Below are 13086 nucleotides of genomic sequence, written 5' to 3' on the forward strand. Positions count from 1 at the left end.
CTGTCACTCCCTGGGGAAATGGAACCTACGTTTCACTTGGCTCATCTTGGCTAGGAGTAGGGGGAAAAAGATGAGGAAGCTCTTTACAACATGTACAAGAGTAAAGATAAATCATGGTGGAGTGAGAGCAGCTGGTTTGGAGTCAGACATCTGGACAAGTCATTCCACCTCCCCAACCCTAGAATATCAGCACAAAATATATAGTCACCTGATAGAATGCTTGTAAATGTTAGGATTGAATTAATGCATGTAACACCCCTAAGACAATATTACACCATTCCCTTCTCCAGGGGATCTTCCTGACTCAGGGTTCCTACCTGTGTCTCCCACATTGCAGGCAGATTCTTTACCGTTTGAACTACCAGGGAAGCCCTGTTATGACAATAATGAGTTTTAAAGTGGTAGTTATTATCAAATCGTAATAACGTCTCTTTTTTCTTTCTCAGCTGTTGGCTCATTTTCCAAGGCCTTGAAAGAGAGAGAATAGGCAGAGTTGTGTGGGTTCTGGGATAAGACAGGCAGTAGTATCTTTTCTGGTTTCCGTCAGCTGAGCCCCCTGAAGGCCTATCGTCAACATGAATAAGCAGACCTGTGGTGGTGCTTTGTATTGATTTCAGTTGTGTGGCCCTTGCTCCCTTCCTGTTTCTCTCTAGCAGATGTCAGAGACCTTTCTCTTCCTCAAAGTGACTCTACCACTGCAGAGATACAAATTGAAGAGCAAAACTGGCGGTCGGTAGTTCTGCTTTTATTCTTATTGTGCGGTCGGTAGTTCTGCTTTTATTCTTATGTAAAAGTAATACTCGTTAATTATAAAAAATCTAAAAAATGCGAAATGTATAAAGAAGACAGCATAAATCTCTTTACATTTTGCTGCCCAGAGAAGAGCACTGTTGATCATTTTTCCCATGCCTGCAGACATCTGTATAATTGAAATAACACTGAAAATGTAGTTTTATATTTATTTTCCTTTTGTCTTTATTTTAAAATATTTTAAATTATGAATTAAAATTAGGGCATAAAGGTACAATTTAACAAATAGTATAAAGGAACTACCACTCTGGGAGGAAAAAAAAAAAAGAAACAAAACATTGCCAAAGCTGCCTCAGTATCCCTCGCCTCATCACTCAGAGGTGACCACTTCCATGGTAGGCAGTTCCTTGTTCTTCCTTACAGTTTATCACCTTAAGCAGCACAATTGAATTTTCCCCAGTTTGACCTCTTTCTAGGTAGAATTATACCACATGTATTCTTTTGAGATTTGCTTTTTACATTTCATGTTGTCCTTGTAAGATTCATCACATTGTTACATGCAATTATGGGGTTTTTTTTGTTTGTTTGTTTTTGTTACTGTGTAATATTTCCAGTTTTTCATTATTACATATAACACTGTGGCAAATATGGTGATCTTAATGATTTTTAAAAAATTTTTGTTTATTAATATTTGACCATTCCGGGTCTTAGCCATGACACATGGGGTCTTTGATCTTTGTTGCAGCATGCAAGATCTTTTAATTGTGGCATGTGGGATCTATTTCCCTGACTAGGGATCAGACCTATTGGGATCTGTGTTCCCAATGCAGATCATTCCCCGCATTGGGAACACAGAGTCTTAGCCATTGGACCACCAGGGAAGTCGCACTGATTTCAACGACTAATGAAGCACCTCACGTAGTCCTGGGTACAAGTGGCCGTTCTCGCCTCCTTCCTTATATGTATCAATAATACCACAGATCTTAGCCTCTTTCATTTGTGACTCATAAATCTGTTAGGAATAACTTTTAGAAAGGCAGGCTGGAAGCAGTAGTTAAGAAATAGGTATTCACAGTAATTAATCAAAAACTTAGGGTATCCAAAACAGAGGGCATTCCCAATAAGGTATTATGGAGCATGAAGACTATGAAAGACCATTGTAGCTACCATTCCTTGAGAGCTTGCTACAAATCAGGTACTGTACTTCACACTTATTTCAGTTTTCACCTTTAGTCTTTGCCATGGCCTTGGGAGATAAATTTCGTGATTTCCAGGTGATGAAAAGAGGTTTGGAGAAGGTAAACAACGTATCCACAGTTATATGGTTTATCGTGGCAGAGTCTGGACTCCACCCTGAGTCTGAGTTCAAAGCCTAGGCTTATTCATCAGGTAATATTACCTTCTTATTATCCCATGGACCGTTTCTTTAAGGCAGCACTGTCCAATAGAACTTTCTGTGGTGAGGAAATGTTTTTGCACAGATATGGTGATCACTACCACATGTGGACATTGAACACTTGAAGTGTGACTAATTCTACCATTTTGGAAAATGGAGTTAAGGTTGTACAGATCCAGTCTCTTTCTTAAGTCACAGAGAATCTGATAATGACCTTCTCTCTAAATAAAGTGCACATATGCTCATCATACAAACAGAAAATCATATTCAATTTCAAGGAGGTCCCAAGTTAAGGATCCCTACGAAAGTCTGCATGCCCTTCAGGTGTTTCTCAAACTGTAATTTGCGGGGCCAGTTGTCTCCCACAGACCATATACAGCAGAGCTCTGAGCTCTAACAGTTGCTCTTGGATTTTTACTGGGGACCCACCTGAATGGTGAAGAGATCCTGGGTCAGCCCCTGAAACAAAGTCTGATATTCTCAAGAGATCAAGGAGAAGCCCTGTGCCAGCTACACTACCCATACTTGCTACCTTTACCCAGACCATCACTCCTTGTATACTAGGGTTGGAGTTTCCTCACTGATGTACTTGGCTACTTGTTTTTCCTGTCCACAGTGACACTGAAAGGACAGTCCAGCTTTCTTTGTGTTCCTTTTCATGTGGGGGCTCCAGCTCGCCTCTTTTCACTCAGTATGCAGCAGCCTGCAATGTGGATGTTAAGGTCTGAAACTTAAGTGATGTTAAACTCCCTCCATTGGTTGACAGCCCTGTGTGGCTTACGAAAGCCTGATGTCAGTCCCAATTAGGATATTGGCTAAGGGGTTGGGTTTAAAGAATGAGTTCTGGAGGACTAGAGCTTTCTGTTTTGGCTAAGCATGTATAGATTATAGTAGTTGGACCTTAGCATCCTGGGAAGCCAAGACCTTCTGAAGAAGTATGCCAGGAAGCGAATCTTTTACTATAAATCCTATTATCAAATGGACAACTGCCATCAATAGCACTTGCTTCCTTGAACTGGGCCCTAGGTCGGGGCGGGGGTGGGGGGGGTGGTTCCCTGGCAATAGGATAGCCCTTATCTCTCTGCATCTGTGAAGTAACTATGTCAACAGTGGGAGAAGAAGCTAAATTAAGGTAGGTCAGTAGAAGGTAAAAAGTAAACAATGTTTTAAGTTTCTTGGTGGTTCTTGCTTTCTTGACTTTCCTTAACAGGGCAGACAGAGTGGGTGAGAAAATGGGAAATAGACCAGGAGTTCCTGGTAAAGCCCAAACCTGTAAATTCTTAGTGGTTCAGGAGCTTGACGTTGTTAGACAGTGCCTTACCTGGAATCAGCACAGGGTGGGATTTAAGAATTCTAGCTCAGCTCCAGGCTTTCAAAAATCTGCAGAGACTGCTACACGTGATCCATAATGGCCCAGTCTAGGGGTTTCTGGGGATGAAATCTGGGGAGAATAAAAGGGTGTCTTCTGGTGGGCTGTATTCCACATATCACATTAATCACCAGGGTCTCTCTTCTGCCCCTAAGTAACTGTCAAATTCACTCCCTTTCTCTTTATGTCCATAGCCTCTGCCTTTGCTCAGCTCTCAATTTTTCTAACTTGAATTTCTGCCAACATCCTCTCAAGTATCCTTCCAGCTCCAATCCCACCCCTCCAGTCTCTGCTCCACCCTGTGGCTAGACTGATCTTTCATTGTCCAGGTCTGATCCCTGTCACTCTTCTGATGGAAACGCTGCAGTGGAACTCATCACGGACAAGATGAAAACTCGGCATGCCATTAAGCATTTTCTAAAAAGTGCTGTTTTCTCTCATCGCTCCATCATAATCTTCATGTGATATATCCCAAAAATACTTTTTGGGTATCTCTTACACTTCAGGCACTACTCTAGGCCCTGAAAACAGCAGGAAACAAATCAGAAAAAATTCTCTGTGTTTGTGGAGTTTGAAGTCTGTTGCGTGGGAGACAAACACAAGTAAAATGTGTAGTGCATCAGCTCGTGATAAGTGCTATGGAGAAAAATAAGGAAAGAAGAGATTGTGACCAACTTTTATTTTTTAAAAAGTTTGTTTATTTGTTTATTTTTGACTGCACTGGGTCTTTGCTGCTGATCACGGGCTTTCTCTCGTTGTGGTGATTGGGGACTTTCATTGCAGCTCACAGGCTTTAGCGCTCAGGCTCATTAGTTGTAGTGCATAGGCTTAGTTATTCCGTGGCATGTAGGATCTTCCCGGATCAAGGATTGAACCCGTGTCCCCTGCATTGCCAGGTGGATTCTTAACCACTTGACCACAGGGAAGTCCCCAAATTTTAATAGGTCAGGAAAAGTAACATTTTGGTGGGGACCTAAAGGAGGTAGGGAAAATACCTGAAGAAAGACCATTCTGGGCAAAAGGAACAGGCAAGTGCAGAGGTGCTAAGCCAGGAATCACAAGGAAAGCTGTGTGACTGATCAGAGTGAGGAAGCAGGATGGTATGAAAGAGGAGGCTGAGAGGTAACAAAGACAGGATGGAACAAATTGTGTGGGAGTCCCTGTTAGTTGGAGCTTGACTCTCACTTGGGGTGAAATGGGAAGCTACTTAAGGGTATAAGTTTAAGAATAGCATATTCTAAGGGGATTATTTGGCTTAGAGGGAGGGAAATAAACCATAAGAGGATCAAGGGCAGAACTGAGAGGTCAGCTAGGAGGTGAATCAAGAGACCAGTGTGTCAGATCAGGGTAAAAGCAGTAGAGTAGTAGATCCTTAAATATCTATTAAAACATATATTTTAAAAGTAGAGTCAACCAGTTCACTGATGGATCAGATATGGGAGTGAAAGCAAGAGAGGAGTCAAGGCTGACTCAAGGATATGGTTGCCATTAAAAAAAAAATGAATTAGGTTTGGGGATAGAAATCAGGAATTTGATTTTGGATGTGTTAAGTTCAAGATGCCTATTGTACAACCCAGTGGGAATGCTAATCAGGCAGTTTGATATACATATATATATATTAATATATATATGCACACACACATATAATGCCATGGAGTATGTGTGGTGCCCTGGTAGCCAAGAGAAGAAAATGTTTCAGGGAGAAAGGAGTAATCAATTGTATTTAAACCTTCAGAAAGATTAAGGATAGATATTGACCATTAGATATAGCAATGTGGATGTCATTAATGACCTTGACAAGAGGACCTTCTATGGAGTCAAAAGGATAAAAATCTGATAGAGGAAAGGGTTGGAGATGCCAATTCTTATTGTCTACAGGGGAGGAGAAATGGGATTGTTGTTAGAGAAGTGAGGTCAAGAGTCAGTTGTTGTTTTTAAAGATGAGAAAGTAACCTCTTGTTTATTTACTGATGGAAAATGGTCCAGGAGAAAGAGGATGGTTGGAATGATGGAACCAGGAGTACACAGGTGGAGGAGTTGGCCGAAGTTAGGAGCACATACTGTTCATCATCGCTGCAGTCCACGGGGTCAAAAAGAGTCAGAAACGACTTAGTGACTAAACAACAACAGCAAATGTTAATCGTTATTAATAGGAGGGAAGGCAGAGTGCATGAGCATGGATGCAGGGAGGTGGAGACCTTGTGGACTTTCTCTTCTTTTTGTTGTTGTTGTTTTTTTTTTTCTTTGGTGAACTAAGAGACAAGGTTGTCATCCTAGGATAAGGAAGATGTTATGGAAATTTTCAAGAGAGGGGGAGTTGTGGAATGGCTGTCTGTGAGAATGGTTTAATAACTGTGCCAAGATAATGTAAGTAGAATTGATGAGTGACATTGAAGGCCTTTTTAAGGTGAGTGGTCATAAACTGAAAGTGAAATCAGTTAGCAGAGAGATGTGAATTTTCCAGTCACATTCAGCTGCTATACTTGTGCATGTATGGGGGAAGAAGGTCAGATTTAATTAAAAGGCTTATGTTCGATCAGGAAAGTACAGTGAAGTGTACTTGGAAAGAGAACCAAGGTTGCATTTGAAGGAGTGATTATAATAACAGATACAGAATCTAAGTGAGATAGGAGGAGAATCAAGGATACAAAGGGAGTAAATGGGCTAAAACGAAGGACAGATGTTTGGAGGAGAGGAGGTCAAAGATTTTAGAAATTAGTGTTTTGGCAGGATTGTCTCTAAGGGTATTGAGATCATGTGGGAGCAGGGTTGGAGAGTGATAGTGGCTACAGGACAGCAGTGAGGGCTTCCCAGGTGGCACGCTAGTGGCACAGAACTTGCCTGCCAGTGCAGCAGACATTAAGAGATGTAGGCTTGATCCCTGGGTCAGGAAGATCCCCTGGCAGAGGGCATGGCAACCCACTCCAGTGGGTAGCATAGTCTGGTTAATGTCATAATCAAAGCTAGGCATGTTTGGGAAGGAGGAAAGCAGAATGGCCTGGAGGTAGCAATAAGGACAAGGTGGAAACCTTTTCCATTGCCTGGTGTGGGAGAAACACAGCCATCCCACGAGAGGGCTACAGAGGAAGCATTGTCTTCAAAGAAGAGCCAGATTTCCTTTAGAGCAAGGAGAAGGGAAAATTAAAAGACTGAGAAAAGAAGGATTTTACTGATCCCAACAACCAATTCCTGAAGAGTTTCAGAAGGTAGGGTATGAAATTGGATTAGAAAACAGGATGTAAAGGACCATTTGGGATGAAATGTAATGCAAGGGATAAGGAATGACCTAGAAACCTGGGCTTCTTGTGTGACTAGCATAAACCAGCATAAAGAGAATCATGATGACAAATAATGATGATTTCAAGGCAGGTAACACTGGCCAGACTTTGGGTACTGAGGAAAGGGAAGTATAAAGGACCTGCCAGGAGAATCCAAGGTGCACCTATCTTTACTCTTGTCGGTGATGAGGCCTGGGGAGGGATGTTGTCTTACCCAGAACACCTGACATTCTAGAAATTTAGAAATGTCATTCTGGAAATAAAGTCTCTGGAGAGAAATGTCACCACTGCTGCAAATAATGCAAAGTTTCTGGAGTTGGCTTGACTAAAGGAATGGGGGCTCTGATTGAAGGAAGAAAGGGAAGTCATGGTGGGGTGTGAAATACTGAAGAACAAGGTAATAATTCTTTAGGGGATTTTGTCAAGTTCCTTTTGCTGACACAGTTTTTATTTATTTATTTTAGTTGGAGGCTAATTACTTTACAACATTATAGTGGTTTTTGCCATATATTGATATGAATCAGCCATGGGTTTACATGTGTTCCCCATCCTGAACTCCCCTCCCACCTCTCTCCCAATCCCATCCCTCTGGGTCATCCCAGTGCACCAGCCTTGAGCACCCTGTCTCATGCATCGAATCTGGTCTGGCGATCTATTTCATAAATGATAATATACATGTTTCAATGCTATTCTCTCAGATCATCCCATCCTTGCCTTCTCCCACAGAGTCCAAAAGACTGTTCTATACATCTGTGTCTCTTTTGCTGTCTCGCATACAGGGTTATTGTTACCATCTTTCTAAATTCCATATATATGTGTTAGTATACTGTATTGGTGTTTTTCTTTCTGGCTTACTTCACTCTGTATAATAGGTTCCAGTTTCATCCACCTCATTAGAGCTGATGCAAAGGCATTCTTTTTAATGGCTGAGTAATATTCCATTGTGTATATGTACCACAGCTTTCTTATCCATCTCTCTGCTGATGGACATCTAGGTTGCTTCCATGTCCTGGCTATGATGAACATTGGGGTAATGCTGTGATGAACATTGGGGTACACATATCTCTTTCAGTGCTGGTTTCCTCGGTGATTATGTCCAGCAGTGGGATTGCTGGGTCATATGGCAGTTCTATTTCCAGTTTTTTAAGGAATCTCCACACTGTTCTCCATAGTGGCGGTACTAGTTTGCATTCCCATCAACAGTGTAAGAGGGTTCCCTTTTCTGTTCGTAGATTTTTGGATAGCAGCCATTCTGACCGGCATGAGATGGTACCTCGTTGTGGTTTTGATTTGCATTTTTCTGATAATGAGTGATGTTGAGCATCTTTTCGTGTGTTTGCTAGCCATCTGTATGTCTTCTTTGGAGAACTGTCTATTTAGTTCTTTGGCCCACTTTTTGATTGGGTCACTTATTTTTCTGGAATTGAGCTGCAGGAGCTGCTTATATATTTTTGAAATTAATTCTTTGTCAGTTGCTTCATTTGCTATTACTTTCTGCCATGCTGAAGGCTGTCTTTTTGTTTTGCTTATAGTTTCCTTCGTTGTGCAAAAGCTTTTAATTTTAATTAGGTCCCATTTGTTTATTTTTGCTTTTATTTCCATTGCTCTGGGAGGTGGGTCATAGAGGATCCTGCTGTGATTTATGTCAGAGAGTGTTTTGCCCATGTTTTCCTCTAGGAGTTTTATGGTTTCTGGTCTTACATTTAGATCTTTAATCCATTTTGAGTTTATTTTTGTGTATGGTGTTAGAAAGTGTTCTAGTTTCATTCTTTTACAAGTGGTTGACCAGTTTTCCCAGCACCACTTGTTAAAGAGATTGTCTTTTCTCCATTGTATATTCTTGCCTCCTTTGTCAAAGATAAGGTGTCCACAGGTGAGTGGATTTATCTCTGGGCTTTCTGTTTTGTTCCATTGATCTATATGTCTGTCTTTGTGCCAGTACCATACTGTTTTGATGACTGTAGCTTTGTAGTAGAGCCGGAAGTCAGGCAGGTTGATTCCTCCTGTTCCATTTTTCTTTCTCAAGATTTCTTTGGCTATTTGAGGTTTTTTGTATTTCCATACAAATTGTGAAATTATTTGTTCTAGTTCTGTGAAAAATACTGTTGGTAGCTTGATAGGGATTGCATTGAATCTATAGATTGCTTTGGGTAGTATACTCATTTTCACTGTATTGATTCTTCCAATCCATGAACATGGTCTATTTCTCCAACTATATGTGTCCTCTTTGATTTCTTTCATCAGTGTTTTATAGTTTTCTATCTGTAGGTCTTTTGTTTCTTTAGGTAGATTTATTCCTAAGTATTTTATTCTTTCCATTGCAATGGTGAATGGAATTGTTTCCTTAGTTTCTCTTTCTGTTTTCTCATTGTTAGTGTATAGGAATGCAAGGGATTTCTGTGTGTTAATTTTCTATCCTGCAACATTACTATATTCATTTATTAGTTCTAGTAATTTTCTGGTGGAGTCTTTAGGGTTTTCTATATAGAGGTTCATGTCATCTGCAAACAGTGAGAGTTTTTTTTTTTTTTTTTCCTTCTTTTAAATTTTATTTAATTTTTAAACTTTACATAATTGTACTCGTTTTGCCAAATATCAAAATGAATCCACCACAGGCATACATGTGTTCCCCATCCTGAACCCTCCTCCCTCCTCCCTCCCCATACCATCCCTCTGGGTCATCCCTGTGCACTAGCCCCAAGCATCCAGTATCGTGCATCGAACCTGGACTGGCATCTCGTTTCATACATGATATTTTACATGTTTCAATGCCATTCTCCCAAATCTTCCCACCCTCTCCCTCTCCCACAGAGTCCATAAGACTGTTCTATACATCATTGTCTCTTTTGCTGTCTCGTACATAGGGTTATTGTTACCATCTTTCACTGTTTATAATAGCCAGGACATGGAAGCAACCTAGATGCCCATCAGGAGATGAATGGATAAGAAAGCTATGGTACATATACACAATGGAGTATTACTCAGCCATTAAAAAGAATACATTTGAATCAGTTCTAATGAGGTGGATGAAACTGGAGCCTATTATACAGAGTGAAGTAAGCCAGAAGGAAAAACAGTGAGAGTTTTACATCTTCTTTTCCAATCTGGATTCCTTTTATTTCTTTTTCTGCTCTGATTGCTGTGGCCAAAACTTCCAAAACTATGTTGAATAGTAGTGGTGAGAGTGGGCACCCTTGCCTTGTTCCTGACTTTAGGGGAATGCTTTCACTTTTTCACCACTGAGGATAATGTTTGCTGTGGGTTTGTCATATATAGCTTTTATTATGTTGAGGTATGTTCCTTCTATTCCTGCTTTCTGGAGGGTTTTTTTTTTATTATCATAAATGGATGTTAAATTTTGTCAAAGGCTTTTTCTGCATCTACTGAGATAATCATGTGGTTTTTATCTTTTCATTTGTTAATGTGGTGTATTCCATTGATTGATTTGCAGATAGTAAAGAATCCTTGCATTCCTGGGATAAAGCCCACTTGGTCATGATATATGATCTTTTTAATATGTTGTTGGATTCTGTTTGCTAGAATTTTGTTAAGGATTTTTACATCTATGTTCAGCTGACACAGTTGACAAAGAAGTTAGGGCATAGTCAGTTAGGGCTGTTACAGTGACTTGATGTTGCTGTTAAGTGCCATCTTTCTGCAGACCTTCAACCTGACACTTATTGCCTCATGATCATAAGAAGGTTGCCACATGTCTAGAACTCACATCTAAATTCCAAATGGGAAAGGAGGAAAAGGTTCACAGGCAAAGGATATATGCATCTGTGAGGCAAACATGTGGAAGTACTTACACTAGCTTATGTGGGTTGCTCTGTTTAAAGCATCTTCTTTATTCCCTAGCTAACTTCCATCTTCTCTTTCAAAATTCTGCTCAAGTCAGCACCACCTTCTTGGAGAAGCCATTCCTTATCTCCCTAGGCTGAGTTAGGTGCCTCTGGTATTTGTATTCAGAACCTGCAGTAGTTTGCAGTGACAACCCCAATTCTCCCATCTCTGATCTATGACCTGTGCTGTATAACTCTGATTCCAGTCTCAGCCATGCAACTTTCTTTGACCAATGGGATAGTTTAAAGCAGAAGCTTAAAAATAATTTGTGCAATTAGTTGAGCATGCTCTTCCTCTTGTGTCTAAGCCAGTGCCATGAGAACAAACCTGCTGGAGGATGAGATCCTTGAAACAGAGATGAATCAACACGGTGAGTCCATCCTAGATCAGCCAACAGCCACTAACCCCTGGACACTTCATTGAACCCAACCAAAATGGGCAGGACTGCCTAGGCAGCCACTCCAGATGCATAAGAAATTAACAGTTACTGTTTCATCCACTAAAGTTATGGGCTTGGTTGCTACTCAGCATTATTATGGCATTGGATCACTGACACAGAGCCCATTGGGTGTAGCTTTGTCACAAGCCTTAACCCTGTCTCCTGAACTAATGTTAAAGAACTCGTTTAGGACAGGACATCTTTATCTGTATACATCTGGCACTTAGCACAGTGCCTGGCACACAGAAGGTGCTCAGTGAAAGCTTGTGAAGGCATGAATGAATGAACCTTTGTTCAGCCTTCACAAAGGGCCTCACTGCTTTATGCACAACAGTTGCAAAATTCCCCAAAATTAAACAACATAATCAAACAGACACACCCACGGAAAACCTGGTTCAACAAGATATGTGAAGCTACAGTACCTAATAAACTCTCATCACAGATTAAAGCGCTTTTCCACCTCAAGTACAATGGCCATTTCTTAAACATTGGGCAATCGATTTTATAATTTATTATGTTTTATAGATCAATCTAAAGATAATCTAAATCCTACAAGTACACTTTAAAGGTTAGAGTGTAAGTAAGTGGATATGACTCGGTCTAGAGATCCTTGCTGTTATCTTCAGTACATGATACTAAACCATTGTTAACTACAGACATTTCCGAAATCATGTCAAGAGACTTGCATTTCTTAAAAAAAAAAAATTGTATGAGTATAAAAAAGAGAGAATTTCTGCTAGGAATCTACAGAGGAAAAATATCTAATAGCCTAATCAAGTATGGGGGTGGGAAGGCAAGAATATTATTGTTATGAAAGGTCAGCAACAATCATATGGTAGGGCATGTTTGGGGGACACTGGGCAAACTAGTTTTGCCAAAGAAGAGAGTTTTTTGCAAAGAAATAGTAAAACAACAAAACTAAAAACAAACAAAAAGTCTGGGAGTAGTAGAGCAGGATGGAACCCAGTTGTGGAAATCCCTGAATATAAGGTTAGGGGCATTTTCACATTATCTTTTTCTCATCAGGGGATAGTTAATTTTTGAGCAAGGGAGTGACATAATGAAGGGTTGGGTCAGTCTTAGCTGCTGGATTCTAGCAGCATGGTGTATGGATGGTTTTTGCAGACATATGGCTAATAGTCATATTAAATTATTTAATACAAAGTATTGTTATTCAGATTCAGTTCCCATTTTTAAATTAATTATGTGGGCTTTCTCCAGTTGTGGAGAGTGGGGGCTAGTCTTTAGTTGCAGTGCTCAGGCTTCTCCTTGAGGTGGTTTCTCTTGTTGAAGAGCACAGGCTCCAGGCACACAAGCTTCAGTAGTTGTGGCACATGGGCTCAGTAGCTGTGGCTCATGGGCTTAGTTGTTCTGCAACATGTGGAATCTTCCCAGACTAGGGATCACACCTGTGTCCCCTGCATTGGCAGGGAGATTCTTATCCAGTGTAACACCAGGTTAGTCCCTGTTCCCGTTTATTTTTAAATCCCATGTCTTGAATAAGTCTGGATTTCTGCTGGATGCAAATGACCAAGGAATTATTTTGAGATCAGAAAGTTTGCTATTCTCTCCTTGACTGTCTTAGCCTTTGTCCATTGGAAGTACATGAATTGTCCACCCCACCCCACCCTGCCCATCAACCATTGGGTTGTCTCATTTTCTTCTATTTTGCCTTTGATACACTCTCCTGGCTCCTGCTGGTCTAGTTCTGTGAAAAACTATTGATAGTCAGATGTAAGGATGAACGAGACTCCATGTAACCAAAACCAAAATCAACATTGGAAGAAACTATTCTAAGCTCTTAAGAGCACATCTCACCTGTGTTGTGGTTGCATTTACCTTTGAGGTGTGAGGGTGTCATTTTGTCCTCAAAAGGTGTTTTATAATCCAATGATTGTACTACCAGATATGTGTCACTGTTTATTCAGGCAGAACTTAGAGTCAGGAAGGAAAAATATCAAAAATCTTATGTTAGTGATGTGTGTTAGTTGCTCAGTCATGTCAGACACTT

At 40.5% G+C, this 13086-nt stretch overlaps 1 protein-coding gene across 17 annotated transcripts in view; it reads left to right on the forward strand.

The window, feature by feature from the left end:
* Positions 1–13086, forward strand: part of ZNF19 (zinc finger protein 19) — a 111410-nt gene that overhangs the window by 50489 nt on the left and 47835 nt on the right. The window contains exon 1 of one of the 17 annotated variants that reach the window (XM_086351650.1): positions 608–729. The exons of the other annotated variants lie outside the window; for them this stretch is intronic. The gene's annotated coding sequence lies outside the window, so the exon portion shown is untranslated. Of the gene's footprint in view, positions 1–607; positions 730–13086 lie in introns of those variants that run through there. 17 annotated transcript variants of the gene reach the window in all.

Source organism: Bos grunniens, chromosome 18 (genome assembly GCF_055505025.1).
Source record: "Bos grunniens cultivar Pamir isolate PY7600 chromosome 18, Bosgru_T2T1.0, whole genome shotgun sequence".
Lineage (NCBI taxonomy): Eukaryota > Metazoa > Chordata > Mammalia > Artiodactyla > Bovidae > Bos > Bos grunniens.